Here is a 12,958-nt window from a genome sequence, read left to right as displayed (position 1 = left end):
TGCGAGCGATCCTCTGTTGTTTGCAACACCTCCCAGTTGGGGATCATTTGTAAATTTAGTTAATGAGCATTTAACACATTCCCTTTGATGAAGCCGTTAAATCTGGCTTCACACTGGCACCCCACCAGACATCTCCCTGCTCCCAAGCCATTTGTGTTTACCTATTCTTAACTACTTAGTTATGGTTTCTTGTTTGTCGGCACAATATCAAACTAACCTTTACTCCTGTCTGGAAAAAGTGGGGCTTCCGCTTTGTGAGTAAATGCTTAAATCTGTATTCAGAGCAAGTCCGCTTTCACCGAGCAACATATAGTTTAGACAGAACAAACGTTGCATGATCATATAACTGATGGTGCATGCAGCAGCAAACATATAAGCCAAAGCTGTGGGCTTTTGCGGAGACAAATACCCAACTCAAAACCTATGGACTCCAGCTGGCAGGGTCCTTCTGGATTTAATTATAACTTGATCTCTGAAGAGGGAGTATGTGTCAAGTGTGCTTTTCAATCACTTAGAGAAAGCAGGGTAAGTGGCTAAGCAGTCCTGGGATTCGCTTATGAGATGAGCCCTCGCTGCTGTCCCCTAGAGGAGGGAATCACAGGAATCCCAGTCCTGTCCCTTGCAGAAACACAGGCTGTTTCCTATGCCAGGGGCTTGAAAAGAAAATGCATACAGTGGCTTCCGGGTGGCTCGGTTGGTCAAGCATCCCACTCTTGATTTCCGCTCAGGTCAAGAGCTCGTGGTTCGAGAGGTCAAGCCCCGTTCTGCGCTGACCGTGTGGAGCCTGCTTGGGATTCTGCCTCTCTCAAAATAAATCAATAAAAACTTAAAAAAAAAAAAAAAACCCAGCACACAGATGTCTCTAAGATCAACTATCTAAAACTCAATACAATTGAGAATACAAAAATAAACTGAGGAAGGGGGAACAAACAATATATTCTTCTTTACATAAAACAGGAGTAATCCAGCAGTTTAGAAAATTCTTCCCCGTGCCTTGTTTCTTATCTGCCACCCTCGCGTTCCTCCCCCACCTTTCCCTGACTCACAGCAAATCCTGCCAACCTAGAGCCAGCACAGACATACAGAAAATCTATACAACAGGCACCATTGCGGGGCCATCAGAAAAATGACCTGGTCTGGTCACAATTAGGTGAAAATTTCCAACCTGGTTCTCGGCAGCTGCTCCACAGTCTTGCTTCTAAATGTGAACACAGCGGGTTGCCCAAGTCATTTACATCAAAGCCCTGGCAACCCAAGGAAGCTAGGCCAGGGAGAGGTCACCTTCCAGCCTTTCGGTTATGGGGGACACAGTTAACTGCCAACGGCTGGATGTCACACGGTGTGCAATTTTTCTATTTTACTGTGCAAAAACAATCCAGGACACAAGGTCAGTTTCAAGGGATTGTTTGGGTTATTCCCCACTCCAGGTCACCTGATATAATCCAATAATTTGGGAAGCATTTTATACTTTGAGTCCATAGCCTGTAAGAAAAGAGGGAGGAAACCTCTTTTGTTGTCTCAGGGTTGGGGAAGCATGGTGACCCTGGGGCAGACGCAGCCATTGGAACCTTCAGGTATGAAGGCGGGATCTGACCCAATCCCATCTGATTTCATTATGCCTCAGTCCCAAGCCTAGAGGCTCTGCCCTCCTTTTTGGGTTTTTTTTTTGTTTTCCTTTCCTATTGACTTATGGGTAAAAGACAGTGAAGTGGTTAGACAAGGCGGCCTAGCTCGCAAGAGTCTCCAGACCCGTCTGGCACATGTGGGCCGGGGCTCCGTGGGCGTCTTCACAGTAACCAATGGCGGCCTTGGCCGTGGTCCAGAACAAGCTTAAAGAGAAGGCTTTCCTGTAAAGGTTTCTTTTTAAGCCCGAGTAGCTTCAGAGACTTGTTAACGATTATCAGAGATAATTATGACCGATAGACTATCTGGAAAAACAAGGAACCTAAAAGCAAACACAATGAGTTTTATATGTTGGGATGTGGGGGTTGGAGATGCTACTTCCCTTAATGTATAACCAGAGAGTGATCTGATTTCTGCCCTGCCTGCAGACATTTGTTACATAGCAACCGTGAATGAAAATAAAATTCTCTGAGGAGAGTCGAAGTGTGATTACAACCAAGACCCTTAGCTTTTTGTCTCTGATTTCCAGATATATGGTAAGAATTTCCCTTCTCTCTCCGAGTTAAGAGCTAGGAATTAATTTAAAAGTTGTTATTATAGTGGCTAGGTCAGCTAAGTGTCCGACTTCAGCTCAGGCCATGGTCTCACAGCTTGTGAGTTCAAGCCCTGGGTCGGGCTCTGTGCTGACAGCTCAGAATCTGGAGCCTGCTTCAGATTCTATGTTTTAGTCTCTCTGCCTCTCTCCTGCTCATGCTCACTCTCTCTCTGAAAAATAAATAAATATTAAAAAGAAGGGCAGGGGACGCCTGGGTGGCTCAGTCAGTTGAGTGTCGGCTATGGCTCGTGGTCATGATGTCTCAGTTCACGAGATCGAACCCCGCGTTGGGCTCTGCGCTGACAGTTCAGAGCCTGGAGCCTGGTTCAGACTGTGTCTGCCTCTCTCTCTGACCTTCCCCGACTTGTACTCTGTCTCTTCCTATCTCTTGAAAGTAAATAAACATTAAAAAATTTTTAAATAAAAAATAAAATAAGATAAAAGTTGTTATTATAGATCTCAATCTGTTTTTTGGAAGAGGTGATAAGGTATCTTACCTTCCAGACTACCTTTTTCTGTATAGTATCCTATATTCCCCACCATTCTAGACATTTTCCTGTTGTTCTGCGTGTCATGTCAGAGCCAAATGGTCCAGAAATGACTGTAATAATATCACTTCTTATAAAAGTACAAGGGAATTAACTTGTTTGTGGTGCTGATTCTCTTAATGGGTGTTTTTAGAATATTGTTTGACCCATGCTCATGTTCTTTCACCGATTTCTCAGGTCCAAGTATGAATATCATAAAAACACTTGGAGCCTGGTGTCCCTGGCCATTTGCCCTCACATCACTGGCCCCCGTTTGGAGACCACGAAAATGCCTTCAAGTGCTCTGACCCTCATAGTCAGGCCTGGAGCCAATCATCAGAAGGATCAGCCCCCTCCCCCCCCAAACACTCTTTTGTTCCCTGAAAGTAGAATCAAGGTGATGTCACAGTGAAGAAAGCACAATGTGCCATTTTTCAATGTCTTTTAAATATTGAATAAACCTGAATTCCTGCAATTTAAGAAACCTTAAAGCATTATCGAAGCTTGGACTATTCATTTTTCCGGAATAAGGTTTAAGATACTTTAAGTCCTGTTTAGCAAAATGCAGATTACATCAGAAAAGGAGGGGGAAAAGTTTCATTTTATTAAGAAATGCCAAGGCTCTGGGGCACGTGGGTGGCTCAGTTGGTTAAGCGTCCGACTTCAGCTCAGGTCATGATCTTGCGGTTCGCGGGTTCGAGCCCCGCGTCAGGCTCTGTGCTGACAGCCAGCTCAGAGCCTGGAGCCTGTTTCAGATTCTGTGTCTCCCTCTCTCTCTGACCCTCCTCTGCTCTCTGAGGACCCTCTCTCTTTCTCTCTCTCGGAAATAAATAAAAAGTTAAAAAAAATATTTTTTAAGAAATGCCAAGGCTCTTGATCGGGCTCAGAGCCCATGAATGTCTCCTGTAGTGTGTGCTATCTAACATTCTCACTGGCTCAAATCATGGCCTAACGGGACCAAGATTGTCCAGGGAACTGACTTCTCAATTAGGAGCAAATACTAAAATACAGAAAGTTCGGTCCTTATTTAATAAACTAAGAAGTTTTTAAAGTGAAGGGTCAATAGCAAAAACATGCTCTGTAATAGAATTTCCACTAAGGTGAGTTTTGTGCCCGCTGTTGGTGTTCAGTGAACCGGGTTGACATTGACAAATTTGGGAAATCAGTTGTAACTGTCTCCTGTTCCTAATCACCTATATCTCTTCTCTCTTTTGTCATTGAATGGCATCCTCCTTTCCCTGCTTCTTTTTCATCCTTTTTCCTTATCAAAGTGGGGCACGCTGTGATATGTTCATTTCTACAGGGCTATAACTCCTACGTACCTCTGCATTGCCTTTCCCGGGACATTTGTACTTCAATCCATCTTCTCCGTGTCTAGAGTAAAAGGCTGTTCGTGGTTAAAGAAATTTCAGATAACAACATACAGTGGAGGGAGATGTTTTAAGGGGTAGGAAAGTAAAATTGCTCAGTTTTTTTTTTTTTTTAATGTTTTATTATTTCTGAGAGAGAGAGACAGTGTGAGCAGGGTAGGGTCAGAGAGAGAGGGAGATACAGAATCTGAAGCAGGCTCCAAGCTCTGAGCTAGCTTTCAGCACAGAGCCTGACATGGGGCTCGAACCCACGAACTGTGAAATCATGATGTGAGCCGAAGTCAAACGCTTAACTAACTGAGCCACCCAGGAGCCCCATTCAGTAAGTCTTGAAAGACCCACTCAGTAAGTAGAATGGGTCACTGAGATTATACCTACTCCCATCTCTTCTGTTACCATAATCCTAACCCTTCCTATTCACTGAGCCCTAGCTATGGGGACTCTGAAGGCATTTTCTAGTATCCTCTGCCCTCTGTTTCACCACGTACAGTGGACATCTGTAATCCTCACTGCCCTGGTCTATCCTCCCTTTTCTGGTAACAACATCCAGCTTTCCTTTGCTTCCCATTAGGGTCCACTTTCAGTCTATGTGGTCTAGGGACTAAATCCATCTCCATCTCTAAGATGTGCCTGGGATGGAGGTCTGGCCATTCATGAGATCAGCACATTCCCATGGCCTCTCTGCTTAGTTCAGATAAGGGCCAGGCAAGTCAGAGCTGATCTCAGGAAGTTTGCTGGGACTACTGAAGAAGAGGTACTTTCTTCTATAGTTTCTGAGATGGTGGACATAAGCCCGGCACTACTGATGGACATGCAGAAATGCCTGCCTACGATAGAATCTGTGCAGAGGAGAGCAGAGCTTAGGGAAGGAGAGACTCAGATCCCCAAGGACATCCAGAAGTACCTGGATCCACTTTCAGTGTTCCAGTGATGAGATCCCCTTGGTTTAAACCAGCATGAATAGGGTCACTGGCAACACAGAAATCCCACATGCAGCCGGCAGCCCGGACTTCAGCTTTGCCGTCCTCCTTGCTCTAGCTGTGTTTCCTCCTCTCTCACATTAGCCCTAGCACCCTCCCGTCCACAGCGTGAGAGGGAGCCCAGGGATTAGGATTTCAAGCCTTCGCATCTGGGACATCCAAGGAGAATGAAAACCACAACTTCAGGGGCTGCTGAAGGAGCCCTTCCGAGTATGAGTTTGGAGAAGCCCAGCCAGCTGAGAGATACAAGGAGCAGGGCCACATCCCCACAAGCGACTGTCCCAGGCTGGGGTTGGGAGGAGGGGAAAGGAGACCCTCAACATTGAAGAAAGGAGTGCAAGAGGCACACCTGTGCTGATCAGTGTGTGTGTGTGTGCGTGATGATAGATGATGATGATGATCAGTGATGGTGACAACAATGACATATGGCATCAGAGGACACTGTCCACACTGACACCCTGTATAAATCTTACAAAAACTAAGTGTGATAAGAAAAAAACCTAAACATTTGGTTTGACCGTGTACAATCAAGCCAATTACAGTCATTTACATGGAATGCATCCCATTTATCCCTAATTACCATGAAACATAATAAGGATTATGCACTTCATTAAGTATGTGTCAGGTTAATGTAATTTCTTAGATTCTATCTGATGGCATCTATAAACAACGATACACTTGTGCTCTGGCTTCCTGGTGTGTTTATAGCACATACACATTGGTCATCTGCCTACAACTTGTAAAAAATTATAATGTTGAAGTATTTCTACCTGAGGAAATGAGAGACAGTTGATAAATAAATGGCACTTTCTACAGTTTCTTTATCAACAGGGAGGCATCATGGCCATATCTTAGGCCATTTGGGCCTACTGAAGATCAGGTGGTAGATAATTTGCCTAAACTTATTTTAGACAATATCGGATGAAAAGAAATATTAGGGAGAGCTTTAGAAAGGGCAGGAAGTTGGGGTGCTGGGTGGCTCTGTCAGTTAAGGGTCCAACTCTTAATATCAGCTCAGGTCATCATCTTAATATCAGCTTTTAACATCATCTCATGTTTTGTGGGCTCGAGTCTGGCATCGGGCTCTGTGCTGACAGCTCAGAGCCGGCTTGGGATTCTCTCTCTCCCCCTCTCTGCCCCCTCCCACTCACGTGCACATGCGCACACTCACACATGCTCTCTCTCTCTCTCTGAATAAATAAACTTAAAAACAAAAGGGGGCAAGACGTTCATGCAAACAGGAGGCTATTGTGCAAGAACTTGAGTGAGGACAGGGCTGCCTTCTTTCAGCCTCTCCGAGTCTCAGTGTTCCAATATGTGAAATGGGAGTCCCAATTCTTATCTCATGGAACCAAAATGAAGGTTATAGGAGAAGGTGCACATTGTCCAGTAAATGCTAGCTATTATCATCTTTAGAAAAATATGGTATTCAGCCTGAAGGTAGTCTATCAAAGGGGAAGATAATCTTTTTTTTAATCTTTATTTTTGAAAGAGGGAGGGAGACAGAATGTGAGTGGAGGAGGAACACGGGGGGTGGGAGTGGGGGGACAGAATGTGAAAGAGGCTCCAGGCTCTGAGCTGTCACCACAGAGCCCAATGCGGGGCTCAAACCCATGAACTGTGAGATCATGACCTGAGCCGAAGTTGGACGCTTAACTGACTGAGCCACCCAGGTGCCTCAAAATAATCTTTCTACCTAAAAGGTGCTTACAGAATTGTGGTTCACCATATGAATATGAGCCTCAACCTCTTACATATTAGGTTAAACCAGATGACTTTATTTTTATAGGTCAGGAGTGGTCCAGTAGGCGACTCCGGGGGGTTCCACTTGATAGAAGTAATAGAAGTTACTTGCTTGCATCTGTCCATCCTCAGTGCCTCTGAATCATAAGAACTATTCACCCCCTGTGACGAGGTAGGCTAAGCTTTCTCCAAGAAAGCTAAGCAAAGCAGACTCTTGAGAAAAGAAAAAAAAGAGAGAGAGAGAAATGAAGGGAGAGGCAATATGTGACTGGTCTAGTGAGTATTGAAATGCTCTCTAAAATCAAATGAAAGCCAAAAATAAGGGCTAAGAATAAAAAACCACAGCTTGGGGCATAAGCTATTTATTGTAATTAGTATACTCCTTGGTGCTGGTTTCCCAGGGGGCTGTTGGGGATCAGGTGAAAGGAAAAGAACAGAGAAATCTGTGGAGGGGAAAACAAGTTTAGAACCAAGAAAAATAAATGGTAGTTTTTAAAGGAATTTGGTTTTTTTAAGTTCCTTCTGAAAAAGACGCCACCTAGCATCTGAAACACTGCTAACAGAATCAGGAAAAGAAAAAAGGAAAAAACACTGAATATGGAACAGGGAGGAGCTACCTTTGTAAAATGTACTTAATGAAGTGTTTTTAAGTGTTACTTGAGATTAGAAGGTAGATAGAGCTCTTCTCTGATGATCTTTTCATTGAATCATGCAGCTGGAAGAGACAGTTTAGGCTTATTTCCTGCCTCAGGGAGCTATATAACTAAGCTATCCAATTTGAATGATTATCTAGTTCATTTTTTGAAGGTTTTAAACTAGGCTCTGCCCTAAGTTCTGAGCTTGCCTGTCCCCGCACACACACCTCCCCACAGAGGGTGACACCCAGGCCCCTCCCTGCTTCATGCTGGAATATGGCCTGAGAGCCTTCCACAAAAAGAGATTTTCTTCAGTATATAGATATTACTACTGATAGTGGCAACCCATGACCATCCATCCCTTCCGAGTGTCTTGGCCTGTGGGCTCTACAGCTCAAAAGTAGCCTCTAGACGTCTTTACCCCTGGAAGAAGGCTGCGAAGGACATTCTGCTATGATTGAGCTTCACAGGACTCAGTCACTCAGGATGCAGCTAGAGCCAGAGCTGAGTTTTGGCTCCTTTCTCCAGCAAGTTAGCATGGGGACAAAAAAAAAAAAAAAAAATAGCATTAGGCAGAGCAACAAAGGCAAATGGTACATGATTTCAACCAACCATAGGCTCTATGCCAGGCTGTGAAAGGTCTACTTAAACCAACAGCAGCCAGAGGACGTGCATCAGCTCTACCTTGATCCATAATAACCTGAAAGGGATCACTGCCCCTGTATATAGGTCCCCACAGAGTGGCCACAGAGCACCTTGCAAGCCCTCAATGATCCAAACCCTACAGGTGGTCAGTGGTGCTGGCAATGACCCTTCAGATGTGCTCAGAACACACTGCCCCCGGCCAGCGCTAAGAAGAGAAGTTGCCCTTTGTTTCCGCACGTGGCTCCTTGCATGCAGCAAGAAATGTGCAGCCTGTGACATATCCCCAGCCGGTTTACAATCGCATCTGATACATGCCCGGCTAAGCATCCTAGAACTGTCTGCTTGTCTCCCTTTCAGAATGCAAGTGCAGTGATCATCTTCCAAGGCTTTTGGAGAAGTCTTGGGACTCAGGCTGCTTAGCAGGGTCTCCGGGCAATACTGTGAGCGGGTGCTTTCCCCTGCATCCAGCACCCTGGCCCTTCTCTGCAGCTGCTCTCGCCCAGGCAGCTCGGCAGGCACCAGAGCCAGAGAGCCAGCTAGTCCTAGAAGGGGAAGTGGAGAGGAATTTGAAAAATCTCATTTATGCCGCTGATGCCGGTGTCTACACTTCTGAAATCTGCATGCCAGCGCCCTTAGCCCGCCCTACAGGCACAATTAAGTCGGAATCCCAGAGGAAGCCATCAGCCAGAGCCTCCCCACAGGTCACAAAACACTGCGCTCCCCATTCTCGGCCAGCTGTGCTGTTGGTCTTTACCTTAGTACGGACGAGCCAGTCACCTGGGAGGAGGAAAGGAAGGTCAAGTCCTTATCAGAATTTAGGAAATAGTTGCTATTCTTACACATTCAGAGAGTATTAAGATTCATCAGGGAGCAAGAGAAACCTCAAACATAGACACTGGCCTAGTTTGGGCAGCTGAGTGTTTCATGGGAAATCCTGTGAATTACAATTGGGTCCTTGAAATGGTCCTGGGGAGGCCAAAGAGAATCTCTTGTCTGAAAAGCACGACGTGTCTTTGCTACACTTAGGCTGGCCCCGTCAGACACTCATATGGTGCTGGACGTTTGCTCATGTGTGGAGTGGTACACTCAGATTTTGCACAGAGAAATTCGGTTTCATGACCGCAAATTCCTTTCCTGAAGTGTTGGCTATGTGAGGAGGCAGACAAGAATATGAATGAGGCCACACAGCCAGGAAACTGTCACAGGGCTGGTGATCTACTAGATGTCAGTGGCAGAATCCAGGAATGGTTGAGAACACAAACTTCAGGGTCAGGATTGTACAAATCTTGGATCCTTTCCCTACGGAGGGCAGCTCCGAGGCACCGGATAAATGAACCCCCTTGCAGAGATTGTCGATAGGTCTTTTCTCGCTGGGATGAAATCCAAATAGAGATGATAGTAATAGGTTCTTTCTCGGGGCGCCTGGGTGGCTCAGTCGGTGAAGCATCCAACTTCGGCTCAGGTCATGATCTCACGGTTCGTGGGTTCAAGCCCCGCGTCGGGCTCTGTGCTGACAGCTAGCTCAGGGCCTGGAGACTGCTTCAGATTCTGTATCTCCCTCTCTCTCTGACCCTCCCCTGCTCACACCGTGTCTCTCTCTCAGAAATAAATAAAACATTAAAAAAATTTTTAAAAATAGGTTCTTTCTCATCAGGATGTAGGATGCTTAAGTAACAATTGGCAAAACACTAACTTAGAACCCTTCCCAGAACATACCTGAGTACTTAGTGCATGGTCACGGCTGTTACTATTTTTTTTTTTTTACACAGAAAGATTTCATGAAGCATGGAATAGCTTATGCCCCACATTTAAATAATTACCTGATAAACAGCAGTGCCAAGTTGTGACCCTCAGCTTGCCTAATCAAATGCCAAGCACTTCTTGGTAAGGGAGAAAGCATGAAGCAAAAAAAAAAAGGGACTTGAAAATTTGAATTGCCCTTATATCTAATTGTGTGGGAAAAGGCACCTGGAAAAAATACCAAGTGTCTTTCTAAAGCGGTTCAATGACTCAGTAGGGTATTCTAGCTTCTAGCCTCGGTCATCTCTGTTACCTATTGATGTTTACCTTTTCCAGAGAATGGAGGTGAAAACCAACGAGCATAGCTATTTTGCTTCAATGTATAGAATCTGGTTCCTACTCCTGAAATAGCCAAAGAAACATTTCATGAATGCCTAGTAAGTCCTTTGTACTAATAAGGCATTTCCACACGCACGATGTTGACTTGCTTTGATTGTGAAGAATTCTAGTCCCCTGTCCCTGTTTCAGTAATATAAGAAAGAGTGCTTTTAGGTCTGGAAAAATCTGACATTGTGTCTAATCCAATGTCTTCATTTTATAGATGAGCAAAGAAAGGCCCAGGATAATGAATGAGTACCAGCATTTCCAGCTAGCCACTTTAAAGGTAGCGTAAGCATAGGTTTGGGGAAAGAGTAACCCTAGTTTGGATGCCTCCGTTGGGTGGGCAGGCTCATTACTGGGGAATTTTGAACCCTTTAGAGAAAAGAGCTCTCTGTTTGTACACAGGCACGCACACTCTCTTCTCTCTCTTTCCTCTCTCTCTCTCTCCTCCCAATTTTGCTTTGTCCCCAAAATTCTGATACGCTCCTTCAGAAAAGGAGCTGAAGTAAACAAATCAACAATCAAGGCATTTTTTGAGCAGAATAGATCCATTATTCTTTGAGTGAGCAGATTCCAGATGCTGATTTCTGTTCTTAGCTAGGCCTCTTCTCCCTGGGAGAGCGGGAGACATGGAGGAAAAGTAAACAAACAACGTTGCTGGGTCTTCTGATTCTTTTGGAGTACTGACCGATTGGGTAACAGTCCCACAGCAGAGAGAGGCATCTGCCCCGCGGGCCGTGGTGCGCGAAGATGAGCTGATGGTCAGCACACAGGTGGAGACAGCGGACGTGCACATTCTCTGATTTAAAGACGTGCAGCGTCCAGAAGAAGGTACAAAACCGTTCCCAGCGTGGCTTTCTCCCTGGACCCCAGCTCACGTGAGGGCAGAGTGATGACAGTAGCCCCTCATCCGGTGGCTGGGGTAATTGTGGGGCTGCCTGCCTCCTGCCCCTTTGTGACATCACTGCTACCTGACACTCTGACCTGCTGTGTTCCAATCCTCTGCGGGAACGCTGCACTTCTCCATCTCTCTGTAAGCGCTGGGAAGCCACTGCCGCGCATACTTTCCAAAAATGAAATTTAAAGTTCTGTATTATTCTAGTAACACTTACTGTATGGATTGGCTTTCGTAAGCCTTTACTGAGTTACCTTGAAGACCAGTTGGAATTCCTTGCTGCTTGAACAGGTAGACTACTTGGGGCTCCAGCGGTTAAATGGCTGACTCTGGACTTTGGCTCAGGTCGTGATTTTATGGTTGTGAGATCGAGTCCCACGCTGCGCTCCGTGCTGCCAGCTGGGGCCTGCTTGCGAGTCCCTCTCTCCTTCACCTTCCCCAGCTCAGACACAAGCACTCTCTCTCGATAGAAATAAACTTTAAAAAATAAATAAGACAGGGGCTCCTGGGTGGCTCAGTCTGTTGAGTGTCTTGACTTCGGCTCAGGTCATGATCTCATGGTTTGTGGGTTCCAGCCCCGCATTGGGTTCTGTGCTGACAGCTCAGAGCCTAGAGCCTGCTTCAGATTCTACGTTTCCCTCTCTCTGCCCCTCCCCTGCCCGCACTCTATCTCTGGCTCTCAAAATAAATAGACATTTTTAAAAAAATTAAAATAAATAAAGAATACTTGTTAGAAAGCAATTTCTACACATATATTCTTAAATATATATTTTCATATTAATAATAGTAACATTTAGTTAGCACTTACATCTCTGGGCACTTTACACTAATATCTCATATGACCCTATCGACTACTCATAGCCCCCCTTCATAGATGAGAAGACTGAGGTTCAGTGGAGTTGAGTAACTGACCTAAGGACAGTTAGCATTGAATGTTGCTCTGTCAGGCTCTACAGGTTGCACGCTGAGGCCTCCAGCCCCCCGAACCTGTTTATCCAAAGTTAAAAAAGTGTTCAAAGTCCATTTGAGATCAGTTTGGAGAAGCGGGGTGGGAACAGGGGAAAGAATCATACTGAGGTCTGGAGCCATTGCATGGGGGCTCTGACTTTGCCTCTTGTTTAAAGAATTTGGGGAATTTAGCAAAATATTGAAGCCACACTTGTCGGTACTTGTGAAGGCAAAGATCAAAGAGCCAAAGGTCTGCAGCTGTAGTCTTTTTTTTTTTTTTTTTAAAACCTCTGAGTAGGGTTAACTGGAGGGAAGACGGGCCTTGGAGAAGACGATTTCCTTGTTGCTGCATTCTTAAAATTTCTAGCGTTTCCACATGGTCAGGAACTGCATTTCCAGAGTGAGAGAAACTTCTGGAAGAATATACTGATAAGGGCCTGTAAGGTGAAATAGCGTTCATTTAGCTCAAAGAATAGGACTCTAGGCCCTGGTATGGCACCGCCCCCGGGAGCCACTGACCTCACAGAACTACAGAGGAGTGGCCCTGTGGAGAGCCACTCCTCTGCTGTCCTCGAGAAGCCATTTTCTTCCTTACTTTGTTTATTTTCCTGAGGAATGATGATGAAAAATAGTGTAAGCTAAACACATTGTGTTTGCAGATAGTCAGTTATGGATTTACGTATAAAGCGACTGTATTTGATTGTGACACGCTTTAAGATGAGAGCAGTGATACTTACTTTGAAGATAGGGTGACCAAATTTAGGAGGAAGAAAATTCAGGATGTCCAGTTAAATTTGAATTTCAGAGGGGCGCCTGGGTGGCTTAGTCGGTTAAGCGTCCGACTTTCGCTTAGGTCATGATCTTGCGGTTCATGGG

General features: G+C 45.3%; 1 long non-coding RNA gene across 1 annotated transcript; it reads right to left on the bottom strand.

The window, feature by feature from the left end:
* Positions 1 to 6,852: 6,852 nt before the first annotated feature.
* Positions 6,853 to 11,590, bottom strand: LOC120223509. The gene is made up of 3 exons (XR_005526319.1): positions 10,928 to 11,590; positions 7,895 to 7,991; positions 6,853 to 7,051 (listed from the first exon to the last, which is right to left on the bottom strand). It is a non-coding gene; the product is annotated as an uncharacterized LOC120223509 (long non-coding RNA).
* Between the last annotated feature and the right edge of the window lie 1,368 nt (positions 11,591 to 12,958).

This window comes from Hyaena hyaena, unplaced genomic scaffold, assembly GCF_003009895.1.
Source record: "Hyaena hyaena isolate Hyena2069 unplaced genomic scaffold, ASM300989v1 scaffold_996, whole genome shotgun sequence".
Lineage (NCBI taxonomy): Eukaryota > Metazoa > Chordata > Mammalia > Carnivora > Hyaenidae > Hyaena > Hyaena hyaena.
Note: the sequence above shows the minus strand (reverse complement) of the source record. Positions and strands in the feature narration are given on the sequence as shown.